Source organism: Harpia harpyja, chromosome Z (genome assembly GCF_026419915.1).
Source record: "Harpia harpyja isolate bHarHar1 chromosome Z, bHarHar1 primary haplotype, whole genome shotgun sequence".
Classification (NCBI taxonomy): Eukaryota; Metazoa; Chordata; class Aves; order Accipitriformes; family Accipitridae; genus Harpia; species Harpia harpyja.
Window position 1 is genome coordinate 53,998,127 of NC_068969.1, and position 15,210 is coordinate 54,013,336.

A 15,210-nucleotide genomic window follows, 5' to 3' on the forward strand; every position below is an offset into this window, starting at 1 on the left:
TAGTTTGGAAAACTTTAATTCTTAAAATATTCCTTTAAGATCATGTCCATAATGATTCTTACTAGAATCTGTTGCATTTGCAGAGCTAATTGCTTTGTTTGCTGTAACTACACGATTTGCATAATTTCCTCAGCCTGCTGAAATATCAATAGAACTGTTAAACCCCATGACTAAGATTTGTTTTTTACCTAAATCAATACAGCAATAGAGATCTCTACAAAAGGGAATGACTTCTGACATAAATTGCTTTACCTGCAGGCTTGTTTAGAAAACTTCATTTTTTATAGAACTGCTCTCTCAGATGATAACATCAGTGGCTTTTTCCTCTTTTGTGTGTGTGTGTGGGGGGGTGTGCCTAGTTTAATGGATTTCACTCTAATGTCCTTACATTTTCCTCAGAATTGTGCTATGAAGTACCATGGATTTGAATTTCTTAACCTCAGTTTTTGGGACATGATTTTTGTTGCTGTTGAACAGGGGTCTACAAATACCTGTCCCTAAATTTAAAAAGAACCCAAACTAAAATGCTATAATTCTTCTCATTTTCCATATTTTTATTCATGTCTTTTCTGTATATTTTTCTGACATATCTGAGAAATGGACAAGGTATCAGAAGAAAACTTGTTTTGCATTTTTTTCAGAATGGAATTTACAATGCAGGGAAAAGGAAAACCTGAGGCCACAAAATCTTGATTCCAGGGATAAGAGCACAAGATCATCTGAAAAAAAAGTCCTAATTTTGTGATATTGCTTCACAGAAACTGCATTAGACTTTGATAAGTACCTCTTACTGCAGCTTTAGGAATTCTTATGGCATTAATTTCTGGTGAAGAGGATTGTGGCTTACTGGTAGTGCATGAACCAGTGTAGATTGCCTGAGTGAAAATAAGACTGTATTACTCTAGTTAGTCCTTCTTTCTAATGCAGAGTATGATGACCAGCACGCTACATCTGACACAGCTCTCTCTCATCAAGAAAAGAAATGTGAAAATAATTTTGAATTACCTAAGGTAATCAAATAATAGAATAACTTGAGGTTGAGTTTCTTGGTTTGGATAACAGTATTTGTGAATGTTTATATGCACAAGTTTAAAAATCAATTTACACCTTTTCTCTCTTGTATGGTACATATCAGGCCCTCAGTAGAAAGTTGTTCCGGTCCATTCCTCATTCACAATTCAGTGCCTTACCTGTGTAAAAAATGTGAAAACTTGGTGCCAGCAGACCTAGGTACATACTGTGATAGACTCATTGCAGTTCTACTGTAAAAGACTCACAGCAGCTTGTGCAGATTTTCTTCTCTCTTTTTGGCTGTCTTGTAGTCTTGACGACTCAAGAACTCTGTAACTTCCTTAGGTGCTGGGTACATTTCAATGCGCTGAACTTCTGCCCTTGGCAAGTGTGAGATGAGAGCATATTACCTCTGTGACACCCTCAGATAATGAGTATGGAGAACTGGAAGATGGATGGTGTTGGTGATCCTTGCTACAGTATGATCAGAAGAGCTTGATAAGCACAGAGTTGATAGAATACAAATTTACTGTTGGTTTGAATGTGTGTCGGTTTCAAATAGTCTCATTTCCAGTACTAGCAACAACCTACTATTCCTCAGATCTTCTGGGGAACAGATATGTGCAATTACAATTTTCAGAAGATTCTGGGAAAGTGAAGAAACATATCATCCATACAAGGAACACTTGTTTGTAATGTGGCCTTTAGAAATACTCTATCACTTCAAACGCGTTTTTAATTTAGAAGTATTTTACTGATTGGAAGATATTCCCTGTGTTAATTTCAGCTGTTAACTTTAAAGTGAAGTCCATATAAGGTACATATATATAGAAGGCACCTGCAGATATTTTTTGATACTAAAAATATTATAAGGTATCTGGGGTTATTTTTCTGATAATGTTCTTAATTTCTGAATTTTTCACGTATACACCTTCTTCACATATACACATATACACCTTCTTGAAAATAAATTCTATGTCAGCCTACATACTAGAATGTTATGTCTTCTTAAAAAATAGCTTTTCTGTTCATAAAAAATTAGATTTGTATTTATTTTTTATTATTTATTTTTTGGAAAATAGACTGCCATACTTTTTATTTTCACAACTTTGAGAAAGGGATCATAAAAGTGATCCAACATCTGGTAGTTTTGACATTAAAATAACTGAGCCACCTATGGAAGATAACTAGTTTTGTTTCTTACTTGGAATATTGTATTGTTAAGGTAACCTCTCCAAAATATACTACCCCTGTTTTGTAAAGTGAAAGATATTATCTATTTTAACATTTAAAATATAAGTGAAAAATGATGATGGATGCTCTGTTATCAACCTATTATTTTCCTCATTTTTTTTTTTGATGTAAGAACCAGGTGAATCACTAACCTGCATGCAAAATTATATGAACATGAAGCCTTTATGTGGAGCAAAAATGGAATTTAAAAATAATTTTTTTCTGTATTACACAGTTAATTCCACAAACATGAGGTGACTTCTACCAGTTTGTGCACCCCTCAAGAAATGGAAATTGTACATTGCAGGGATTGATGCTCTGTACTTGAATACTGATTCATAAGGTGAGCGACTCTTCTGGTTGTTGAAATAGAAGCATATGAGAATTGATACTTTCGTGTGAAGCTTTTATACAAAACAAGTCATGGCGACTAACCAGTGCAGGTCTATTGCGAAAGGAATAACTAATACTGTCTTAGGCCACTTATTGTGCATAATTGTATTTGCTAGTACAGTGCAGTAACTGGAGAAACAGTGTGTCATATTACTGAGTCTTTTAAAAAAACTAATCTTTGGCTCTAAGTGTCATTTTAGTTACAACTTGGGAGTGGAAGGAGACATCAGAAAATTGATATCCATCATTCTTCATCATAGTGTAGACTGGGTCACATTTGCCGGCCTATATTGAATAGCTTTATGTTTCAATAACTTTTTTAAGATGACAGTAGTTTGAATGGCTTGCAAAAGGGTGCCCTAAGCATTTCCTGTGAATGTGCTTGCATTTTAAAAATTCAGGGTGTACAATACTAAGGAAGCAGACATTGGATGAGAAAGGAGCAAGTCTGAAGGAGCGTTGTTGCTTTCTGCTACTGTCCATTCTCAGAGTATGTTGTATGAAGGTAACTCATACTTGCTTGAATAGTTCTTACATGGATAGTCAAAGATTAAGGAGGTCTCCGGGAAGCGAAGGCAAGGGTACGACAGAATAAAAAACTGTGGAGGCTCAAACCAAATGGAAATTGTTCTGTTAACTTTTAACTGACCTGATTTTTCTAGAGTTTCATGTATCAACAAATCCTTTGCAAGTTGTCTTGTGTGTGTGTGTATATATATATATATATATACACACATACACATGTGATACTTTTTATTCATTAATGTATCTTCATAACAGTAAAAATCTGCCACATGCTTACAGCATGTAAGAATATTCTAATTAGCTTTTGTAAGTTACATATACATTAATTCTAGTTCTATATGTCTACTTTCATACCATAATCTACTGAACTCCCATGCTGTTTAACAGCAGTCCCTACATATGAATGGAATTCCTGATCTAATAAGTTAATTATTTTTGCTAGTGTCATGGATGTGAACATAATTCTGTACCAGCTCTTGTCCACATGTACTGGCATCATATATGACCAATACGCCATTTGGGACATGGAATTTCACACTTCTCTTTTTTTTTTTGGTGGAACAAGGAATAACAGCCTATGTCAACCACATCTGCTATGCGATGTAACATCCTTTTGGCATGTTTCTTTTTGGCAAACCATGATATTGATCAATTTTTACATTTTGTTTTGTTGGTAAATAAAAAAAAAAAAGTCAAAGTAATATACACAGTATTTGAATATTAAATTTAACTTATTTCAGAGAAAAGGATTTTCTTCTTATGTAGGGTGATCCAGCAGCTGACTGCCACCAAAGGCAACAGTCCTATTTTTCTTTCCTCCTTTTTCTTAGCTGGTGCTGAGACTTGTTTGGCCCTATAGCAAGCTGAGCACTAAAGGAGGCTGGGGACACTTTGGAGATTTTTTTGGCTCAGGGACTTGAATCAGATCACTACTAGGCAATGGGCACCAACACTTTTAATGGTTTAGGATTTCATAAGGCAGAGTTACATATATAAAAGCACATCACAAGAAGATAGGGAAGATCCATTCTTCTTTTCCTTTGCCTTTCTGCCCTGTTGCAAAGAATCATATCATGGGGCTGCCTTTCCCTGACAGCAGTCCAGTCTTTTTTACAGTAATGAAATGACCAGCTGGCTCACACTACCTTGTGGAATTGTCACCTGACATTTAGGAGAAAAGCAGACCAATGCATATTTTTTACAGGAAGTCTTGCTTTCTGGGGACCCAAACTAGTGTCAGTTTTATTCTGGGAATAAGTGACCCCAATTATCTTCTTTGCCTTCATGGAAGATTCTTAAAGAACAAGCCATTGAAGCACTCAGATGCAGTCTTCCTTTTCTTTCAGATTATTACTTCTTTCATTTTACTTACTGTGCTTTTGTTTTGTTTTTCCAGTTGAGTATTCAAATCTTCTAAGATAATGTTTCCATTTCAGTTGCATCATTTAGAACTATTCAGCCATAATGGATTGCAGTTATAATTCATGTGTCAGTGACAGAACAAAACTTGGATTGCAACTTGATACTCCACACTCAGAACAGCTATGATGGTGGTACATTCTGTAATGGTGCAAGGACAGAGGCACCTCCTAAAATCCTATCCTGAAACACTTCTTCTACACGATTCACAAATTGAAAAGGTTGGATTGCAAAAAGGTCATTACAGAAGACAGAACAATGTTCATGGTGAGCAAGAGTCATCAGGGGATTTTTAAAGTAGTTTATTAAGCTGGTCTGAGCTGAGAATAGTTTAAATAGCTGAGGATTTCCACCTCATCTTCAGACACTGGAAGAAGGGTTGATCATTTTTTCCAGAATCAAACAGGAAAAGGTTTTTGTCTTAGTCCTTGCCTAATCCTACTTAATTACAATTGAGTGTCATACCATAGATCTCTCAGATGTGGCTAGTTTCTAACCGTTACTTAAAACAGAAATACAACCGATTATAAGAACATAATTTATAATGTTGGACACTGTAGTACTAAACACATTTGTTACAGTCAACCAAAATTAAGATTTTAAGAGCTTTCATGTGTAAAATGAAATAAAACGGAGGGAAAATTAAGTTTCTTTTAACAAGTACAATGTCTTCAATGTTTTCTTCTGTGCTTTCAGAAACAAATAAAATTCAAATGAGGTAAAAATATTTAAAGTAAAATTCAAATGGTAAAAAGATTTGAAAAAAGGAATTTTAAATCTATGAATCTACTTTCAGGTTAATCTCAGAATCTATAAAATGAGTTATAGTGACTTATTTTAATTAAAGTAACTCTAATATTAATTAAAAAATTAGTCCCTTGATTATAAACTGTTTAGAACTTCATCACATTAAATCTTCTCTTCAAACAAAGGATCTCATTCCCCACCACAGAATAACTGAATGGTACTTAGGGAGAATAGATCCTCTGTGCAAAGAATCTTTTTTTTCCATGTCAACAATGCCTTAAAATATTTTTAATTCAACCTTAATGAGCAGTACGGTCTTTAGTTCTTTTGAAAATCAGACAGTTTAATTTTATGTTCTTGGAGTAGAGTCAATATTGAATCTTGCCTCCTAGTACTAAGGATGAACTTTGGTTTTCACAACATCCATTTTTTTTTTTCCAGAACATTTTCCAGCCGCTTTATATGAGGATAAGGTAGATCTCTAGATAATAATTTTGGGTCTTAAACTAGGTTTCCAAAGAACTGTTGTACATGTGTTTCATTTACACAGTTGCTATTAATATGCATTTGGTGTTCTTATAGGCTTAAATTCTTCACCTTCATTACAAAGAGGCATGGTGATCTTGACATTTTTCACATGTCCTCTAGCAAAGGGTCCCTTTTGGTTGGAGATCAGTGCAACCTGAAGTGTGACTCTCAGCAGGAATGTTAAGGAGCAGAAAAATGGATATTGCAGCATCCAAAGTTGATTTTCTATTGCATAGCTAGGTAAGAGAAGAAGGATCTTCATGGTCAAAATTAAAAAAAAAAAAAAAAAAAGAAAAATGGGAGTTGTTTCATTGATTGCAGAATGATCTGACTGAGACTTAAAATGCATAATGGAGAATAAAACTTCCTCCCAACCCATACCCAGCATGATTGGTTGCTTTGATAGTATTTGAGAAACATTTCTTATGGACTTTACAGATAAAAAGGAAAAAAAAGGAAAGTTGTAGATATTTGAAATTTTACCATAATTTTGTTCCCTTTTACTGAAACAGGCAAAAAGTCCCAAATTACTTTACGTCCACATTCTCTTATGATACAAGCATATGCTTATTAGAGCACATAGATGTACCCCTGAAAGAGTTTTAGGTCCTCTGTGGCTCTCTCTTTGTATTGTTTTTGCCCTATACACAATTATAGAGTAAAGGTTCTTCCGTGTATTCTGTTCTTCAGCTTGATTTTGTTGACTTTGAAAGTACTGCAGATGCAAAAAGACAAATCTACTTGGTTTTATTCCACAGAGTGATAATATATTTTTAATTATTTGCATACTATGGCATAACCTAAATTAGTCATTCCAGTTGTTAACAGTTTGACTTTCACATTAGAAAGCTCTTACAGTGAAGAAAGAGGTAAGAAGAATAACTGTGCTGAGTTATGCCATGAAATTTAGTAGAAAGCAGAGACTTATTAACTAGAAGTCTTTGAAACAAAATCTTGAGCAATTAATGTTTGATACATTATTCACCAGGCTGCACTACTGAACTAAATTAATTCACCTCAGAATGCTGATATGGGGTATTCCATTAGTGAAAATATTTTAAGTAATAATATGCCTCTTTCCTCTAAGTCCAGATAATGTTTATTCAGTTTTAATAATAGATTTTCTGCAGTCTTGCAGTGAAAGGTAGCCAGTTGTTGGTGTGAGGTTTATTTATAATCGTAACCCTATAAAGTTTTTTTTTAAAGTCTTTTAATTTTCAACTTCAACTTTATGACAAATAGTTTGGTTTACAAAAAAATAGTATCTTGGTTTATTCAAGCACTAGCACGGCTAATAAAATAGAAGTATACAGTGTCTCCATTTAATAGTGTAACACTATACACTGTCTTCATTTGGGTTTCAGTTTGTGAGCACTTGCACACGTGCTCAACTTCACCCTTTTGAGCACTTGGGTTGAACTCTAACATTTGCTATGAAGGGAAAGAACAGATCTCATTTGGTACAGAGTAGCTTGGATCTAAATAAGTAGGAGTTCTTGTGTCGTATTAAAGTTATATAACCATTCCTGCAGTTCAAAATTTAGAGAAAATCCTATTAGCTCTATCACTGAAAATAGAATTCTAAAGATTCAGTAGCAAACACTTATATGCAATTGCTTTCTGTGTTAGATATGGTAGTATATGTTTATACCATATACTAAGAGGCTTTAAGACAATTTGCTATGTGACAGCTTTGTAGTGTCTATGTTATTTTCTGCCTTTACTATCAATTTTGTATGGACTTGACTTAGTTTAGTTCTGGTCTGCCTAACCTCCTGAGTTGGAAGTTCAATTTTATATCAGAAGACCCTTGTAGTCACTCGGCCATGATATAACAGTCTTCGTAAGAAGCACAGCAATGCTAAAATAAAATCCTTGTGATGGTCAAGACATATGTCCAGAGGGTAAAAATATTATTTATCCAGTTTGCTGATAAAGTCAAGCAATAAGGTTGAGATAATCATCTGCTTCTATATATTTTTAATGGAAGAATAGGCTTCACAGGGTAGACATCTACCATCTAAATGTTTTATCGAACTAAGCATGTTATTTGTACAGCATCACCTGCACAATCCTTTATGACTGTACTACCATCTGCAGTACTAGTTAAATGATATCAGCACCCTGCAGTACTTTGTCCTATTGTACTGTTTTCTGTTTTCTGATTTTTAAATTGTGTGGGAAAAAAGTCTGAAAATTATTTCATTATTTGTGCTTATCTTAATGAACTCAATAAGAAGTCTTTAAAAAGGGGAAAAGGTGGGTTTAAGCAAATACAAACCAAATAGTGTATTAGTACATGGGAAGAAAGTAAGATCGATGATCTGACAAAACAGTAATTAAGAAAAAAAAGAACATTGCTACGATTAACTTGTATAATACAGTTGCGTATAATTCAAAGGCAAAATCAATTTATTGTTTCTTGCTTGAGAACAAAACAGCAACTTTCTATTGATTAGTCTGTTTTATCAGTACATATAGGACATATTTAAGCCCTCCAACTGGTAACAATGATATTGAAATGGTGCTATTTGACCTCTCCACCTTGAAATTAAATTTCAAGAACCCCACAGAGATAGCAGAAAATCGACTGTCCAATAAAACAATTTCACGGTTGTTTTTGTAGGTTTGTGTCAGTTTGCAAATATTGAATCTGAATTGCTTTCTTAATTAAAGAAAATAAAATAGAAAACTTGGCATAGTTTTGTTCTGAGCAGTTGCCAACCTGTTAAGCTCAACATATGCTGAAAATTTGATTTAAAAGTGATTTACTGGAAAATTTACCAATCATGGTGGACAATATTTTGCTTAAGTTTATTTTCTTAAATGTCAGCAGTTTTAATGATTAAATATTATTATGTACCCAAATGCCAAGAACATGTATGTATTCAAGCTCTACAAACTCCTTAATAATTACATTATATAGGGCTGTCAGTTCATAAAATTTGTTCCAAATATTTCTGTCCATTTTATGCAAATATCTTACTAACTCATGTTGGAAATGTTAACTAGAAAAAGCACTTAACCTTTTTTTGTTGTTGTTGTTTTAAATCTAGGAAGGACAAGATAATCTTCTTTATCTGTACCTTAAGAAATTACACGCTCAAATAGGAAGTGTTAATATTTTGGTTATTTAGAGGATATGTCTGTTCAAGAAGAAAAAAACAATAAAACAAAACCACTACTGAAAATGAAACCAAAGGCAGTAAAAATAGGCAAGGGTTAGACAAGAACTCACATTACCTGCCTGCTGCTAAAAAAGATAGCTAGAAGACAGGAAGACAAAACTTTTTACCTTACTGGCAATTACTTTCAGAGGCAAGGTACTAATGCTGGGCCAGTAATTAGGGATTGTGTTTCCACCTCCCTAATTAAAGACATACAGATAAAAAAAAATCTATAAGCTGTTATTCTCCCTAACTGTTTTATAACCAATTAATAAATTTAACAAAAAGTGAGTTTTCTTCCCTGGCCTCAGCATCTGAAGCTGTAGTTGTAGACTACTTATGAGTAAACAGTTTTCTTTCTTTCATACCATAACTTTGAGATTTGTCTTTGCTCAAGTTTCAGTATATGTATATACCATGTACTCCCTACTGTATCTTGGGTCAAGTGCAAGTGATCACACTGCCACACAATGCTCAGGATACACAGAGTGGTTTAGTAAGCTATGTAGGTAAATACTTGGAACTCAGACTAATGTTTCTCCAACAATGCACAGAAGCAAGGCCCAGGCTTTCCTAAGCAAACTTGTTTGATCTTAAAGTACCACTTCCCTGAAAGCATTCAACCTCAGTATGTACAGGAAGCAACCTGATGCAAGAATGAAATTTTAATTTGAGCAATCAAGATCATGAAGACTGACAGACATCCATTAATTAAAGACTTCCTCTTTCTCAGCTTTTGCATTGTATATCTTCTATGTCTTCCGCTTATTTCAAGCCTATCTATAGACCCTGAGAAGACTCCAGTTTCTTAGGTCAGTTTTTCAGCAAGCCTAAAACCACTGGGATGGTAGTATAATTTGTTAAACTTGGTAGTAACAAAATTTAAATGAAAAAATATAGCTGTTTCACTCCTGCTAAATAAGAGGAGGGTTGCCAAATTTCCTTTCTTTGATATGAAAAGCACAAACTGATGAATATATAGTGAATATATCAGATATAAGGACTATCTAACAGTCTGCATCAGTATGGGAAGAAATAGCAAGAATAGCAGTATCTTCTGTTTCTCAGTATATACATAGCAGGTATAGAGGATATATACGAAACTTCAACTTACATTGGATATTTAGCTGCAGGTATGAGTACTCCAGTTCTGCTCTTTGCCTTGTTAATGATTTCAATTACTGTTCTCTGTTTTTTCCATTTTTTTTATTTTTTAAAAATTCAGTCTGAGCTTGTTAATACTTGCCATTGAGTCTCACTGGGAAAAACCAACGAAACAACCAACAAAACAAAAAATCCGCCCCACCCAAACAACCAGAAAACATCAGTAGGTGAAGAATAACAGAATGGCTAAGGAGTGTTGCACATGACCAAGGAATGCATTCATTTCAAAGACCTAACATTTCTGAAACTGTGTCCTGGCTTCTGCTTGTATCAGAACTCCCCTGATTTCTGAAAGATTCTAAGGTTAAGCATTAATATAAAATTAAAATCAAGAGCTATAGTTACACTAATTCTTCTAATGTGACTTTTTAATTTAGACATAAATTCATGAAATTGAAAGTCAATATAATGTTCGGAAGTCAACATTAATGCATTTCTGAGATTTGTACGATAAGATGGAGATGTGGCAAATTTGCAAAAAGGAAAGCTTCACAGTGAAGTTAAAACCACACTAATTTAATATTTTCTCAAGCCTGAAACTTCCATGGAGACCGCCTTCATTAAAGAGATTGGATATTTCAAGAGAGTTGGAAAGGAAAGGTATATACTACTGAGTGAGTCTTCCTTGGATCCAATGAGTCTAAAATATAATCTCTCATCAACTTTGACCCATACTGGTCATATCTTTCACAGATTTCATGTCAAAATGCTACAACACCAAATGGCCAAGAATTTGTTAGAGGAAAATGCAGAAATGGTTTATAATCTGGAAAAATCTTTCTGTGTCAAACTTAGGGCTATTGGTAGAACAGATGCTGCAATTCTATGGTATTACTGACTGTGTTCTCTGGGTAGATAAATAAAAGACTATAACATTGTTAAGCACAGTCAGGTACATTTCATTGAAGGTAAGTTCCTAGGTAATTACACAGGGTAGTCGCTACCATGAAAAAACCCTCAGTCATTTGCCAAGAATTACTACAAAGACCAAGAACTTAGTTTCCCTTATATTTAATTTCATATTTCAAAATCACTGTGTGACAAAATTTAGCAAACAATAAACACCTCAGTAACAACTCTAGCATGACAGTGCATGAAGTTCAGGTAATAATGTATGCAAATTGCTAGGTAGGTATATACATAGTCTAATGCATGTGCAAGAAACTGATTTATGTGCACAGCAGGATCCTACCTTTTGAAAATGTGTGTTTAATTTCAATACAGTAAAATATCATTAAAAAAGAAGATGGTTGGTGTTAGCTCTTTGGTGCCACATTGTACAAAACAGGAGATGCGAGCAGTAATGCAAGCTAACAAGTCACCTTTGAGTGTCTGATTCTTTAAATAGTTCAAGAAAGAAAATATTAGAATATGGAGATCATTACCAATGAAAGCATAATTTTAAATTTTTTATAGACTCAGAGACCACAAATTAAGCTCCAACAGAGGCTAGCAATTATTTAAAGGAAATTTATCTTAATTGTTATTTCTCATTTCCTTAATTAATTTTATGTAACATTTTGAACAGAAAAGCTCATAAAGCCTATAAAAAGAAAATGCTTTCTGATTAACAAATCAGCCCCCAAACCTTGTTTCTCTATTGGTTAGAGGCATAGAGAACATCCATTGACATTACTGAGAAGAAACATGCTGATCTGTCCCATTCGGTATTGCTGTTGCTCACAATTGGAAAAAGGTCCACACTGCTGATGAAACAATGTCTACTAAATGAAGCAACAGTTTTCCTCAAATGCAGCCATATCAACTTAAGAAAATAGTCCTTCCTTTGATGATAAATTGAATATTTTTGGTAATACTCTTTAAACCCCACAGGCATCAAAAGGGCATAACAAGTAAGGGAATGTCTCTGTATTTAAACTGCAGGGTGCCCAAATAGATAAAATGAACTAAATTGTTAGAAATCATCTTTCTAGACACTGTCAGAATTACGTGCTTTCATAGCTGTGGTCATGTTTATGAAACAAAACATGTAAAGAAAGACATGCTACAGGCTTACACTATTTTAATGACTAAAAAACCACAGCAAAGTAATACAGGAATATTGTGCTGCAAATCAAGTCTTAAATCTCTCAGAAACAATGGTAACTTGCGTATTTTAGTCAGTTTATATTGCTCCAAGAGAAAGGTAAGGTACCTCATACATGTGAATATGTCCATGCTGTACTGTGGACTAGTTCAGCAGTTACATCTTTCTTGTATCAAACAAAATGAAAATAGTAATAAAAGACTAGGTGGGTATCTCCATACTACCTGTGAGATTTCTCACATGAGCAATATAACCACTGGGCATTAGTTCTTAATGACTTTCTCTTCTATTATAACATTTTTCATTAGTTTTGAAATTAATCCTATCAACTTAATATTACATTCAGTGACATTCAGTCCTTGGCTTTGAAGGTGGATCTGTGATGATTATTTCCTAAACGTGATGCCCTTCCTCAGCCTTTACTGGAGAATCTACTGTATATGTCTATTTGCTCTGTTTTACGATATACTATGATATACAGTGTTATGCCTCACACACAACCAAGAACTAGGTCTGGTTAATTAAAGGTTTTATTGCACAGTAGAAGACTCCATGAAGAGTAAACGATAGCCCACACAGAATAAACACACATGGCTTTTCTACTGCCACTTGTTTATAACTGCTGAAAGATGTACTTAATAATTACACTGTTCTGCTCTAACAGTGACAGCAAAATGACCTTGGTCAGCACTAATGCATGAATATAGGATGAATTTTATGAATTATCTTTGTTGCTTAGAACATCTATATAAAAAACTTTTTGTTCATCTCTGTTACAATATCCAGTCTTTGAAAAGCATTATGCACGGTAATGAGTCATATCCTGAGGGTGAAAAAAGATATATTAAATTTACTGTTTTTTATTAGCTCTTTCTAGTAACATATCTCAATAATCTTTGTTACTTATCATTTCCACTGCAAACGATTTGGATACAACACATTTATTGTTTATAAAGTATTTTCTGATAAAGCAAAACTAAAAGAATCTGTCATTAATGAATATTTATTTTCACAGTGCCATTAACAGGGTCAACAGAAAGGACTTCAGTTCAAAGGTATTGAATAACTGCATTTCCATTGGACTTCTTCTGGAGCTGCCAATTATAACCATTTTTGAAAATAAGGATGACAGAGATGACATATAGACATTAAAATAAACATTACTTCTCCTGAAGTGTCCTTTTACTGCAAGTTGTGTTTACTTTCAGAGGTTTCTTCACCATGTAAGCCCTAGGTCCTTTTTTAGTGGCATGAAAAAATCTATTTCTACAGGCCATAAGTTTATTTACTATATAGGTCAATGTATAATTTTCTTTTTTCTAAGGAAAGTTAGGGCACAAATAGCCAGATAGCCTACTGTAACTTAAGAACTGTCAGTTGTATCAGCTGAATGAAACTAGTGTCTTCCACCTGGAAGTTTGACCTAGTATCTGTTTTGCACCAGGAGGTTCTGATGCATCGTGATCCCAGTAAGAAAGGTACTTAGACTCTGTAAGGTATAATTTAAAATACCATTTATTAGAGCTAACATTATAAGAACAGAATAGCATAGATAAGCTTACGTACCTTTGGGTGCTGGAAGCCCTGGGTGGTGTAGCATTGAACAGGACTCCACCTCATGCATGGCATGCCATGCAGTCCCCATCCATAGCAGGGTTTTGTCCTGTTTCAGTCAGTTGAGCTATTACTGCATTTTCTTATGAGGAAACAACTCTATTTATCATTTCTACGGTCAAAACAAAAAAGGCTGTTCATATCGGAACTTCTTGGAGCACTAGTAGACAAAGGCAATGCCATCCCCGGTACCCTATGGGAGCTGCCTGGGGGCTCTGTTGCCATGTGCTGGCTGAGTTCATCCTGTGGCCAAGGGATTTGTGCCGCACAACGCAGGCCTGAAGGCCACCACATACACGCAGCTTAGTGCAGCACAAGCGTGAGCTTACCCAGGCAGGGTAGCTGCTATGTGGATCACTAACTAACTCCTTAATGGTCAGTGGTCTTCCTGTCAGGATCACTACAGTATCCCAGGATGACTGTGACCACGTTCCAAATCACTATTTGATGCAGAACACCAATAATAATTAATATTTTTATATTTAAAGCATGAAAGTTGTAACACAAATTTTCTGCTAGGAGATTAATATAGCACATACTTAACAGCAATTGAAAGTGTTGGAAAGCTACATGGAAGGACAGAAAAACATTAAAAATCAAATTAAGTATTTCTGTATTGTTTTTCCAAAGAAATTGGTGATGGCTAATCTAACTCCGTGTGATATGCAAAAACTTTTTGGTTCATATTGGTGGAAATCAATAAAAATACACTGACTTTCAGAAATAGAAGCTATGAACGTTGGCTGAAGGAGTTAATATATGGGACTGCTTTCAGATGGTATGATGTTACCATGGTATTTTTACCATCTAAAAAGAAAAATTACTGAGACAAAAGGCAGAAATGTTGCATTTCTCCAAAGAAAGTGGAAGGGCAGAAAAGCTCAAGGTGAGTTGAAGAAAAAGGTGGAAAAATGTATATAGAAATTAATTTTCTCTTTAGCAGTTTAGTGTTTGGGTTTTTTGGTTTTGTTTTGTTTTGTTTTTAATCCAAATTAAATTATTTGCAGCTGACCTGTCTGATAGAAGAATTAACAATACACTTACAGTCCTGAGCACACCTTTCTTACTGGTCTCTGTTGAAGTGATTTCCAGCTTTTTTTTTTTTTTAACAGAAGAGCTGATAATAAAACATACATGATATGCATGTTTGTGACGTATATGTGTCTTCTTTGCCAGTCCCAAGTAATTACACTTGAAACCTGACTGTTTTAAAAGAATATGAGCTTCCACACTGTGAATGACAGAAGCATATTAAGTGGGACAACTTCTAAAAGATTACTGGACAATATCTGGTGTCTGGAGTTTGTTTCTACACCTTAAAAAAAGCTGTTTCATAAACAAAGTCTTAAGAATGATACCTTG

General features: G+C 34.4%; 1 long non-coding RNA gene across 1 annotated transcript; it reads left to right on the forward strand.

The window, feature by feature from the left end:
• The first annotated feature begins 1,369 nt into the window (after window positions 1-1,369).
• On the forward strand, window positions 1,370-4,477 carry LOC128137791 (uncharacterized). Its single transcript, XR_008233840.1, has 3 exons — window positions 1,370-1,490; window positions 2,480-2,587; window positions 4,367-4,477. It is a non-coding gene; the product is annotated as an uncharacterized LOC128137791 (long non-coding RNA).
• Window positions 4,478-15,210: the final 10,733 nt, after the last annotated feature.